Source organism: Myotis yumanensis, unplaced genomic scaffold (assembly GCF_028538775.1).
Source record: "Myotis yumanensis isolate MYYU_CA2020_CCGP unplaced genomic scaffold, mMyoYum1.0.hap1 SCAF_12, whole genome shotgun sequence".
NCBI classification, from domain to species: Eukaryota; Metazoa; Chordata; class Mammalia; order Chiroptera; family Vespertilionidae; genus Myotis; species Myotis yumanensis.
Genome location: NW_027223763.1, coordinates 45,753,829 through 45,767,229, shown reverse-complemented (window position 1 = coordinate 45,767,229; position 13,401 = coordinate 45,753,829). Strand labels below are relative to the sequence as shown.

The following is a 13,401-nucleotide window of genomic DNA, read 5'->3' as shown; positions in this document are numbered from 1 at the left end:
ACTGGGACACTGAGAAGCAGAGCCTCTGAGGGCAAGACTGAGAGCAGCCATAATTGCTAACCCCGCCTTGTTGATCCCGTGGGACCCGCCCCGCCCAAGCCCTGCAGGGAGGCTTTTGCTGGATAGCCTCAGGCAAAGGCTAGATTAGCACCTCCCTAGAGATCCAGGAGCCAGGAAGCCCAGAGGTCAGAGTGGGACCATCCAGCTTTAAGCTCCGTGGAACCATAAAAGACACACTCAGGAGGCAGACTCAGTGAGCACCAAAGCCCCATCGAAGCAAGTCTAGCCCCAGAGGGGTGTCTCCAGCACAGAAGTTCTCCCACCGCAGACACAGCTGATTCTCACAGCCAATTGACCTGGAGGTCAATTCCTCACAGTGATAACTACAACAATCAAGGCTTAACCACAACAAGACTGTGCACAAAGCCCACAAGGGGGTGCACCAAGAGTGTCTACCTTAGGTAATTGGGACACTTAGCACAGAAAGGCACTCTATCGACACAGCGAAGCATAAAAAAATGCCGAGACAAAGAAACAGGACACAAACGACAGAATTGGAGGAAAGCAAACTGTTGGATATAGAGTTCAAAACCACACTTTTAAGGTCTTTAAAGAACTGTTTAGAAGAGCTCGAAAAGACTGATAAGACCGCCGATAAATGTAGTGAGATCCTCAAGAAATCTAATGAGACCCTTGATGTTGTGATAAAGGACCAACTAGAAATTAAGCATACACTGACTGAAATAAAGAATATTATACAGACTCCCAACAGCACACCAGAGGGTCGCAAGGATCAAGTCAAAGATTTGAAATACGAAGAAGCAAAAAACACCCAACCGGAAAAGCAAAATGAAAAAAGAATCCGAAAATATGAAGATAGTGTAAGGAGCCTCTGGGACAGCTTCAAGCGTACCAACATCCGAATTATAGGGGTGCCAGAAGATGAGAGAGAGCAAGATATTGAAAACCTATTTGAAGAAATAATGACAGAAAACTTCCCCTACCTGGTGAAAGGAATAGACTTCCAAGTCCAGGAAGCGCAGAGAACCCCAAACAAAAGGAATCCAAAGAGGACCACACCAAGACACATCATAATTAAAATGCCAAGAGCAAAAGACAAAGAGAGAATCCTAAAAGCAGCAAGAGAAAGAAAATCAGTTACCTACAAGGGAGTACCCATACGACTGTCAGCTGATTTCTCAACAGAAACTTTGCAGGCCAGAAGGGAATGGCAAGAAATATTAAAAGTGATGAATACCAAGAACCTACAACCAAGACTACTTTATCCAGCAAAGCTATCATTCAGAAGTGAAGGCCAGATAAAGAGCTTCACAAATAAGAAAAAGCTAAAGGAGTTCATCACCACCAAACCAGTATTATATGAAATGCTGAAAGGTATCCTGTAAGAAGAGGAAGAAGAAAAAGGTAAAGATACAAATTATGAACAACAAATACACATCTATCAACAAGTGAATCTAAAAATCAAGTGAATAAATAATCTGATGAACTGGTGATTGTAATAGAATCAGGGACATAGAAAGGGAATGGACTGACTATTCTTGGGGGGGGGGAGAAAGGGGTGTGGGGGTGAGTGAAGAGATTAGACAACAATCGTGCACCTATGGATGAGGACAGTGGGTGGGGAGTGAGGGCAGAGGGTGGGGTTGGAACTGGGTGGAGGGGAGTTATGGTGGGAAAAAAGAGTAACTAATGTAATAATCTGAACAATAAAGATTTAATTAAAAAAAAAAAAAGGACTAAAAACATGCTGTGAGATTTGCAAGTTAAGAAGTTATGAGTGACCACTGTTTGAGGAGTCCCAGTTCAGCTGGGGGGTAAATGCCAAAGAACAACAGTTTTCAAAGAAATTAGGAAGGAGGCCTTGTGATCTTTTAGAAGCTGAGGAAAGGGAAACGAGGTATGTAGGTAGTTGGCATAGAGGCTTAGGAGTTTGGTTGGCATGATTTTTAAGGATGTAACTGAGGAAGCACACCCCCAAATTAAGTTTGGCTTATCTTACATCTCCAAGTTACTTTTTGTTTCAGTTCCTTCATGGAACCATGGGATCTACCATATTTCTACGAATTTATTTTTTCTTCTTTTATTTTCCAAATATTTACATTTTCTCTAGAAACATGTTCAGGTGTATCTTACTATTTTCTATTTTAATGACCCTACTTGACAGGGAAATCAGCAACCTGGAAGGCTCTTAGATTGTTTGGTTTAACTTACTGTCCTCAAGTTGTAATCCCCTTTTAGAATCCTTGACATATTTCTATGGATAGTATATTGCTATTTCAGAAGAAAGCCAGTCATTTTGCTTGGACATACAACACCCAACAGCATGTCTGTGTTAGTTTACCTGGGATGTGTTTAGCTGCAACTGATGACTCCAATTCAAAATTGGTTAAACAATAATGAAAATATATTATTTTACCTAATAAGAAGATAAAGCTAAGGTCAGTGTTTCAACACAATGCCAAAAATCCAGGATTTTTCTCTTCTTACTCTGCTATCCCCAGCATATCAGCTCAGCTCTCTTCACTGTCACAGCATGGCTGCCATTATATAATCCAGGCATCATATGCAGTTATTCACATTAGTATCTCATAGTGGCAATGAGCATGGACAACAAGCTATACTGCCTTTGTTTTTATTGTAGTTCTTCTTACATACTTCATTAGGCAAATATTTTTAGTCTCTCTACCTCTCAATTTCTTTAGCTGCAAAACTTAGTAATACACCTACTTCATAGGTGGTTGATAGAATTAGTATATATATATATATATATATATATGTATATACACACACACACACACACACACACACACACACACACACATACATACTAGATACTAGAGGCCTGGGGCATGAAATTCGTGCATGGAGGGGAGGACATCTCACTAAATGCTTTTGCACCCCATCTCCATGGCTTGTGACAGTTCAAAGACCTCACTGTGATTTCTAGGGGTTTTGGGGACTTACTCATACTATTTTCTTTGCTTCTAAACTCCAAGATTCTGGTATGATACTGAGGGTCTGCTCCAAATGAGTCAGGTAGGAGGCCCCAGTTGCTTCACTGGTTTCTAAAACAAAGCAAAACAAAACAACACTCATTCTAAATATTTCATAAGTTAAATAAACCTACTAAGGATTTGGAGGTTCATATCGTAACGCTACATGAGAATTATGTAGACTGCTGCTGTCATTTCAATTCCTGTCTGGAACAAATGCAATGTTATTCCTCCTTTCTCAGATGCACTATATCTCCTTACTCCAAGGTCCCATGTACTCACTTTCTACTCCCAGGCACTTGCCAGGATATCTTCTCTTTCTGTCCTCTTTCTAAGAGGAAAGCTGGTGTCTACTGTTAGTATCAAACAGTATTTTTACCTTCTTTACATCTGTAATTCACTTTGTTCAGTATCTGAACCACAGTAAGTATAAATAAAATAGATTATTTTTTTTATTTTTATTTTATTTTTCGCTTAAAGTATTACAAAGGGTATTACATAAGTGTCCTTTTTCCCCCCCGCCCTTGACAAACCCCTACCCTCCCTTACCCCCCAGTGTCTTATGTCCATTAGTTATGCTTATATGCATGCATACAAGTCCTTCGGTTGATCTCTTACTCCCCTCCCTCTTGTCCCCCCACTCTCTCTGGCCTTCCCACTGCAGTTTGACAATCAGTTTGAGGCAGCTCTGCCTCTGTAAAAATAGATTATTAAAAGTTTATTTGTTCTGACTTTTCTACCCATTTTTCCCCCCAGGTGAAATCATAAGTTAGAACTGAGGTTGGCAAACCATGGCAGAGGGCCAGATCTGGCCACACCCATTAGTTACCATTTTTTTTGATCTAAGGCTGGTTTCACACTCACTATAACAGTGGAATTGAATAGTTGCAACAGAGACCATGGGGTCCACTTAGCTGAAAACATTTATGATCTGGCCCTTTACAGGGAAAGTTTGCCCTGATTTAGGCAACTCTCTTAAAAATACTTTACCTATACCTAGGGCTTTACTGTTCACAACATTTTCATACACCTCATTAATCTTGATCCTCTAGCATCTCTGAAATACCTATTCCCCTCATTATGGCAGATGAGAACATTGGAAAGTGACTAGTTCAAGATCACGAGGCCATATGTGACAGAGTGGGATTAGTAATAATTGGTCTGTCCGTATACTCCAGAGGATATCCTCTGGAGGGGACAGAGAAGTCTGCCATGGAAAGAAACCCATCTATCTTTCTCAAACTGTGATTGAGGAGGGACCATTTCTGTCTGGCTCTATTGCATTCACTTCTGAATTCTTGAGGTAAACTTGCCAGCTCAGTTCCCCTCTCTGAATCTGTCAGGGGGTAGGAGATTCTAAAATGGATATGTAACAACTGCAGTTTAATTCTTCTTAACTCTGCACTCATCTGGAGTAAAATTAGAAGGCATGGAAATCCCCCAGAGTCCAAGGGCTAGACATAGATGCATGGGCACCTCGGAGCCCAGCTGCTGCTTTGGCTTGGTTTAGCCCCTGGTTGAGACTGTTGGCTTGGCCTTCTCCCTCTGCATTCACTATTTGGGCAGACTGTTGGATAATGATAGCACAAATATCTGATTGTGATTTCATTAGGAAACACAGACGAAGAGATGAAATTCTGTGTTGGTTTCCAATGTGGCTATCATACTAGTATTCCTCCCCTCTTTGTAGGTGCATGCTGCTCCTCACATTGAGTGGGCGGTACAGTCTAATTCCTTTCCCCTGGAACCTGGGAGATCTTGGGGATGGGTCTGAGGTAGAAGTGCCACGCTGGGACTCCTCTCACTAGATTATAAGAAGTTGGCAGTCTCTGCCTGGGTCTCAGGAGACTCATTCCCTTTCAGAACTTAGCTGCCCTTTTGTGAGGCAGGAAAGCGACATAGGGAAGCCATGGGCAGGTGTTCTAGACAAAGGCCTCAGCTCATCTCTCAGCCAAGCCAGCATCAACATCCAGCCATGTGCGTTTGCCATCAGCCAGCTGAGTGGAGACTTCAGATAACTGCATGAGAAATCTCAAACAAGAAGCACCCAGACAACCCATAAAATTGTGAAAGTTAATACACTGTTTCAAGCACCACATTTTGGTAAAGTCCTATGCAGCTACAGATAACCAAATACAAGTTTAGAAATAAAAAGATAATTTAGTTATATACAAGAAAAATGAACATATTTTAGAACACAGTCAAATCAACCAAGGAACCCACTCACTGTCCAACTACAATCAGGAAAAGGAATTTCTTAAAGTTAGTGGGACAAAAGGAACATTTAGATTCCTTTGGCCTTTTTACTCCTTTTGGGAAGAGGTGGGGTGTAATACAAGTGGGGGTTGGTGAGATGCATACAGGTGGGAAGAGGTTCTTTTAGTGTAACAGTGCCTTTATATTCTTTGTTAGTAAGAGAAACTTTTCTCTTGTAGATACTTGAGGCCTAAGAATCTGATCTTATCCCTGGGGAAAAATAAAGAGGTACAGAATAGATATTTTTTTTGGTTGTTGTTGTTAATATTTCCATTGATATTCAGAAAGAGTGAGAGGAAGGGAGAGAAACATTGACGTAATGTGAGAGAGACACATTGATTGGTTGCCTCCTGCACAGCCAGGGGATGGAGCCTGAAATGGAAATACATGCCCTTGATCAGAATCAAACCCAGGACCCTTTAGTCTGCAGGCCAACACTCTATCCACTGAGCCAAACTGGCCAGGCCTAAAACAAACATTTTAAAACATCTTCCAAGAATAGAAGCAGGCATGAGGATCTCTAGAGCTTTGACTTAAAGAAGTGGGACCCTAGTGGATGGAAAGACTGAGGGGCACAAAAGAGAAGAATGTTGGAGAGACTCCAAGAACTCCTGGGTTTCCAACTGAGTCTGACTTTACACTCCCCAAAAGGCAGTCTTAAGGGAAGAAGGAAGAAATGTTTTGTTCCATCTGTTGTTCTTTATGTGCTCTCCCAACTGGCTAATAAAGTAAGACTATCTATGCACTTCATAGTGAACTGTGTCTCTGCTTTAAGATCTCATTTGTGTCTGGATGTCCATGAGCTCCTTTTCCTCCTAGAAAGAAGGGTGGCTATCTTGTGGAATTAGAAGTGACTGAAAATGTTTTCCTTCAACTTTAGAAGAAACAAGGATGTCTCAACATTATGTTTTTTGAGTTTGAAGGTGTGTGTGTGTGTGTGAGAGTGTGAGTGTGTGTGTGTGTGTGTGTGTGTGTGTGTGTGTGTGTTTTCAAGAACCAGGCCAATTCTCTTGACCTGTAAGTTGTAGTTTTTCCTTCTCTAACATCTCCCACCACCACCCCAGGCTTGTTGCTTTTACTTTCTCTTTCTCTCTCCCTCTTAGCGCTGGGTGTCCCATTGACCCAATCCAAATATACTTTGTATTCATTTCTACCTGGTTCTGCACAAGAAAGCTGACTCACAAGAACTTCATCAACAGACTCCTTTGCCCTCCAGCTCTGGTTGACTTCAGCCCACTTTCTGGAGAATGATGGAAGGAAGGGAGAAAAGTGAGATCAGGGTATTTGTTCCTCTGGTTTCTCTCTGTAGTGTCACATTGGGCCAGTGGTGCCCCTTATCTAACGGTCTCAGCTCCTCTCATGACAGTCTTCTCTGCATGACTCTCTCATTTTGGGTTCCAGTAATTGCTCCTTCCCCTCCTCTCTTGTACCTAGGACTGGTAACAGCTGTGTTTTTATTAGCCCAGGGTGCTGCACTAACCTTGTGGCTTCCTCAGAACTCTGTAAATAGTCTCTTTATTAAATTCTCCTGGAATGATCCTAATTTGAGCAAGCCATCTATTTCCTGCTGGGAACCTGACGGATACACTATTCTACACTATTGGTCATTTACATCTTAATATAAATTTAGTTCAAGATTTTTCTCTCCCTTGGCTATTTGTAATTTAAAATACAACCATGGCACTAAAAGAGCTTTTTTTCCTCAGGAATTTTATGGATAAGCAATCAGATGGAGTTTGTATTGGTGGGGAAGAAAAGGGCAAAACAATTAAATCTGCCCCTCAAGAATCACAGCCAAAGGAAGCCTTCCACTTATTCTAACACTAATTTTATATAATACCCTGCCCTTTACCTCCATTAAAACATTAGTTCATCCCACTAATGGCTAGGTGGATGAGAGCTAGTTCCCTTTTTCCTGCTGGATTGGGGTACAAGATGAATATGGGAGATGTGGGGTCTGAAGGAGGGCTGATGGTAGGATGGGTGGGGGACAAACAACACAAACCTTTCCTAATCTATGACTGTGTGCAGACTAACCATGCTCTACACATAGCCTCTCAAAGGGGGGGAAATACAGGTTTTAAATGTCATTCTGCCTTTTCTGTTTTGGTAGTTTTGCTTGTTCTCAAAAAATGTGGGTGATATTGGCAATGCTGTCAAAAGTCTTCCAAATAATTTCTGAGTTTTTAAATGGAATACCACCTCAGCGGTACACAGAAAAGAGAGATATTTGACCACATTGCTTACTGTCCCCCCAAAGCCTCCAGAGGCCTTTTATTGCTTAGGATTCAATGTTCAAACCTTAGCCTGGAATTCAAAGTCCCATAATTTGGATCAAGATTTTCTTTTCAGGCTATCTTCTATTTCTAGTCCCTCGTCTATCTCTTCTCTCATTATTTCTCCTTGCAGATCAGTCAGCTTCTGTATTTCCAAGCATGCTATACAAGTGCCCATCTTGTATGTGGCCTTTGCTTAGCTTTTTTTGTTTTGCCAGTTGAAAGTCCCTTCCATTACACACTCAGCCCTCCCACTGGAGAGGGAGCTCTTGGAGGCGAGTGCTTGATTTCTTCATTCTGTGCATCTCTCCTACCTTGCTTATGCTAAATATCCTCAAAAGAATTTGTGAAGTAAATGAAAGTGGCTGATCCAAATGACAACTTTTCAGGAACTGTCTCTAATTTTCTTCACTTGAAAAGACAGGCTTAGAAATGAGAGAGGTAGATGGCAAGGTTTCTGCATTGTAGGATAATCCTTAACTCTTCAATCAATCCATCTTGTCTCTCTATTAGACCACATTCATAACAACTATAAGGACAGGGATTAAGTCTAGATTAAAAACAAATCTTCCATATTTCCATTTGCCTGTGGTAAGTGCTCAATAAATGCAGACTCCATTGAGGATTGATAATTCCTAAGCTTTTCAAGGTGCTAGGGGAGAGGGGACAATTTAAAAAAATGGTTTCTACATATTTATCTGGGTAAGAAAGTTAAGAAAATTGAATCCAGAGGAAAGCCAGGAATCAGAGTGATAAAGTTGAAAGTTTAATTTTTTTTTTAATTGGAAAAATGTACTATTCTAGTGTTTCATATTCCATAGATTCCTTCAGCAAGGAGTTAAGGCTAGATGTGGCCCAGTGCCTAGCAGAGTCCTGTGGGAGGCTAAAGGAAGGCCACGGATGAAGCAGTGCGGAAAATGTTACTTCCAAATTTTACTTATTCCCCCAAGATGGCCCCCAGCTCTCACATTTACCCTGTGCTTTATAATGGCATTCGGGGAATCATTAAAAGCTTTTGGTGTCACTATTCTAATTAAGAGTGAAAGTTCTACATGGGCCAGACATGCTGGGGCTCTGTCAGTGGTGGTCACTGGGGAGAAATGGAATGTCAAATAAATGCTGGCTCTGGACAACTACCACTGAGCCCCTGACTCAAAGCACGTTTCGAAAGACTACTCCATCTATCCAGGAAAGTGATGTGAGTACACTGGAGAGGAAAGTTAGGTGTCCTCTCTAAATCTATATCTGTATCTATATTTATATATAATAACTTGTCCACGGAAATACTGGAATATAGTCAAATAATGAAAGAGTTTACTTTTTTTGGATAAAGATTGCAAGAGTGTTGTGAAATTGGATATGTGAAAAGTTAGACTTACTAGTAAATCTTAAAATACAATTTTAGGACAGAATCTGCTGCATTTAGGACCCTAATTTTTAAGCTTCACCCTTAGATACCTTGGCTTGTATGAGATACGTGAATTGGTGATCAGTGAGGTAATACAATGCGATTATTATTATGCCTTTTTTTGAGATTGTTCAATATATTGTTTTATTGACAGACAACAATACTTTGAAAGTATACTTTCTTCAGGTTACTCTATTTTCCCCCGCCTTCTATGGTAAACAAAACAACCCTTTTCAAATTACTCATTTATTAAAAGACACAATTGCTGAATGAGCATATTCGGAACCTAACTACATTCTTTGACTTTGGAGAGGATCCAGGGATATTTAAGTACAGTGCAATCTTACTATAATAAAACGCTGTATGCGAAACATTTCCCAATAACTGCTTACATTAGAAATGTTATGTAGTTAGCCGTTACTACGCTACCCAGGGTACACTATATCAGAGAAAACACTAAACTTTAACTGTTTCCTCCTTGGGGAATCTGAGAAATCACTTTGCACAGATTAATGTGTTATATATTCTATGCTCTGTAACAAAGGCACTTGAATGCAGATTTTAGTACACTTGCCTTTTGTAGATAGCTATGTCTATGAAAACAGGGATCCACAAATACACACATGTTATGGTTCTACATATATTTAGAGAACCCTTCAGCATGCTAAAACAACAACAAAAGTAATTTATGTACAACATCGCCTGGCCCAGCAGTACCACGTTCAGGAACTACCTCCAGAGCTGCAGACACTAGTGTGTTAATGTCTTTGATTACTTTCATATGGTACTCTTGGAATTGTTAAAACACAGCTGCCACACATCAGAAGGTACTAGAAACAATCTGTTGGACAATATAGCAAAACGGCAGTAAATAAATTTCAGAATACCCCATGCTAGTTACAATGGGACAATTTACATAAAAAAGGAAAAGCAGCAACATTTTTTAAAGTGCCAAACTCATCGGAAATATCCCCCAAAGTCACTGGATATCTACTCTGTCGTATTTCTAATGATTACTAGTATTTTTATATATTATTGATTAATATAGTTTTTTCCCCCTCAAGATAATTTAGTTTGTTAAGACAGTTTGGGAGGACTCATTATTAAAAGGGAGAAAAGTCACCTTGCTGGAGCACACCTCGAGGGTTGCAGTGGTGTCTGTCCCTAGCTTCTAAGAGCTGCGACACCTCATCTAACACAACAGTTACCTATTCTATTCTTACAACTCTCCAATGACAACGATCAAGCCCTCTATGAAGCTCATTTGGTGTCAAACTAGCCACCTGAAAGGACTTGGAAAACATTAGACACAATCCCCATGGGTATGCAAAGTTACTAAAATATAAGTGAGAGACATGAATTCTGTTTGAAGCAGAGGCTCCAGTTACAAATAGTTTAAAAGCAGGCTCAATTTTGAGGATCAGAGTTTTGATACAATACACAGATAGGTTTAGTGTTGCTGATGGACTAAAAGGGTAGCCTGTATAGGTGGAGGGATGGGTTAAAAAACAGTATAGTCAGAGAAGGCCTCTCTGAGGAAGAGGAACGTAAGCTGAGATCTGAATTTGAGGAAGAACATTCTAGAAAGACAGAACAGCGAATGCAAAGACCTTCAGTTAAGCACAAGTTTGGCATATTCAGGGGGCAGATAAAGCCAATGAGAAGTAGGCCTGATCATAGTAGGCAAGGAATGATGCATTTTTATTTAAGTAGTCTGCATATCTTTAGATTTCAGAGTTTGAGCTAAAAAAGGTACACCTTTTAGGAAATTGAAAGTCATGTCTGATTATGGATACAGTGTTAGTTTTTACCTATTCTCCGAATTGTCAGAAAACACATGTTTCCTCAGAAGTAAGCCTCTACAATCACTTGGGTTTGGCTGGCTCTGTGGCTGTGCATGCTGGATATCAGGCCCCCACAGGATTCCCACCTTCCCGCCAGTCCTCTCTGGAGGTCCCCAGTGGCAGGGAACGTATGCTCACAAATAAACCCATTTTTAAAACCTGCAATCCTGACTATTGAGTCAGGGGCACTGATCTCTTTCCCCTTAGATTGTCAAATAAAAAAAAATGACAACAGCCAACACAACAATAGCTGTTTGGTGTGAATGAATCAAAATTATACCTCTTTTTGTGGTCAGATAGGCAAAAAATATACTTTTTGGTGTGCTGCAGAATTTTAGTAACTAGTTTATGTGTGCCAAGAGATGCAAAAGGTTGAAAACTGCTGCCCTAAATTGATCTCTGTCTTTGGAGTCATGCAGATACAAGTTTGATAAGCCCATTGTTTCTCATTTCCCCATATATCCAGACTAGGCTGATCCCCAGAGTGGACATAACTTTCTCTAATTTGTTACTCCCTGTGTAGCTCTGTCATCTCTGTCAAAGTCTCATTCTCCTCTGGGTTCACCGGTGGCTGGTGCAATGGAACCCAGCAATGCATGAGGCAGGCTGTCCCCTCACTTAGATCCCTGGTGCAACACATGGAATATAAGATTGGACTTCTTAGCCTTTCCTGAGAAGAGATGACCTCCATCAATTTCAGGGTCACTTCCAGGCCTGTAATGATTTTTTACAGGCATGGATATGACACTTTCTGGTTCTAAAAAGTTTTTTTTTTTTGGGGGGTGGGGGCGCTTTGTGTCCTTTATGATTGGCAGCTATTTGGAGCTGCAAAGCATTGCTGCATATACTGTCTGGCAGATGGAAGGGCCAATTCCCCAGGCTATTGCTCCAGCCACACATTCTTTGTTTCAGTTCAAGCAAAACCTCTGGCTCAAACCTCCAAAAGCACAGCCATTCCAGGTTTATTCCTGGTTCTCACCACAGGGTGAATTCAGTGAACTCCCACTCTCATGCCATGCTCTGTCCCGATGGGCTTCCCCAGAGAGTTGTGTGTTTGTGCAATGCACAAATGCATGGAGGGATTGGGGACCTATGCCCTGCTTGTCAAGTTGTGCCCCAGTAAAGGGCTGTCAGCCTGTGAAAGGCATGTCTCCTTGCAACTTGGCCACCAGGGAGGCTGCCTTTATTTCGTAATTTGCACAAAGACATTGTTTGTGCTGCCCTGACAGGTGTTGGTAGGAGTGGCTCATTTCTCCATCCTGATTATATCCTCTGGGAGCCAGCCTAGATTTTCCATGGTCTCTGCCCTCCCAACAGTCTTAGCAATTCACTGAGGGAAGGCAGGTCATCCCCATGTCTCTTAGGTAAAAGAGCGTATCATTCAAGGAGCCAGCGTGGCTCCTGCTTCAGGTACCCAAGGTGCCACCCAAATTCTCCAATGAAAGAGCTCTTCATGTTGGCAGCCCTGCCCAGAAAGTAGGAACTCTTGCTGCATCACAACTAGAATGGTGAGCATTTTCATGTACCTCCAGGGACTCCACAGAAGCTAGCAAAATGGCTTTCTTTTTCTTTGAGGAAGTAACCCAATGACCAGCACATCCCATGAGCATGGTAAGCACCTCCACGGCCTCAGGTGATACTGCTGGGCAGCTGGTGAGAATGTGCTCTCGGCTTTGTGCTAGTGGTATCTGCAACAGGAATCTCCCAACAGGACAGGAAAGGATGCAACTCTTTTTTACAAGCTCTTGTCACCACCACTAATGCGAAGCCCTAGGCTTCTGCAAGTCCTTCCTGGGTTCCGTGTTAGTTCCCATGCATCACTCTTGTTTCTGTTCTTCTGCTAGGGCTCCCTGAGTTCTGTGCTTGGTGTGTGAATCAGGTGTGATGTCTACCACTACCTCTTCCACTAGATAGTGACACATCTGTCCATCCCAGTCACCATACCAGGGGCACGGAAATGCCTGATGGGCCGAGCTGCTGTTTTGGCAAGCTACCACTGCTGCTCGCCTCAGGACTCAGACACAGGGTGGGGGACTAGGCCAGGAGCTAATCCAAGTGACAGATGCTCTGATGTATTCACAATCACCTCTCCCTGGCTCTGTTCCTGACCGAGCTTGTGCTCAGTTCTTTTACGTTCGAATGAGATCTGCCTGGAAAGCTCCTTAGCTCATTATACAAATCGACTTATGGCAGGCCCACCTTGCCATTTGCCAGACTCACAGAGATCCTGCCTCCCTCAGATTGTCCATATATTTTTCAAGTCTGATTAGGTCATTTTTTTTTCCTATTTGCCATCACTCTGTCTAGTTGTCTTACAATAGAACTTGAAATATTCAACCAGTTTGGAAATTTTTTAAGTGACAAAATACATTAATGAGAGATTCAACCAGCTATTCTCTCACATGTTCTATTTATACAGTAATGTTCCAAAAGCTTATAATTAGGATTAATTTGTTTGGTGGTTAATGAGGTCATCATGCATTAAAAATGTAGAGTAAAAAGTTAGTATACTTCATTTGTATTCAAGAATATGTGTAGTAGATGAGAGAGCAAAACATCTGAATTTAAATGCAAGTTCTGATTGTTTCAAGAAGCTGAAACAC

At 41.5% G+C, this 13,401-nt stretch overlaps 1 long non-coding RNA gene across 1 annotated transcript in view; it reads left to right on the top strand.

Moving 5' to 3' along the window:
- LOC139021221 (uncharacterized) overlaps positions 1-13,401 on the top strand; it is a 60,168-nt gene that overhangs the window by 34,144 nt on the left and 12,623 nt on the right. The gene's annotated exons all lie outside the window — the stretch shown is intronic.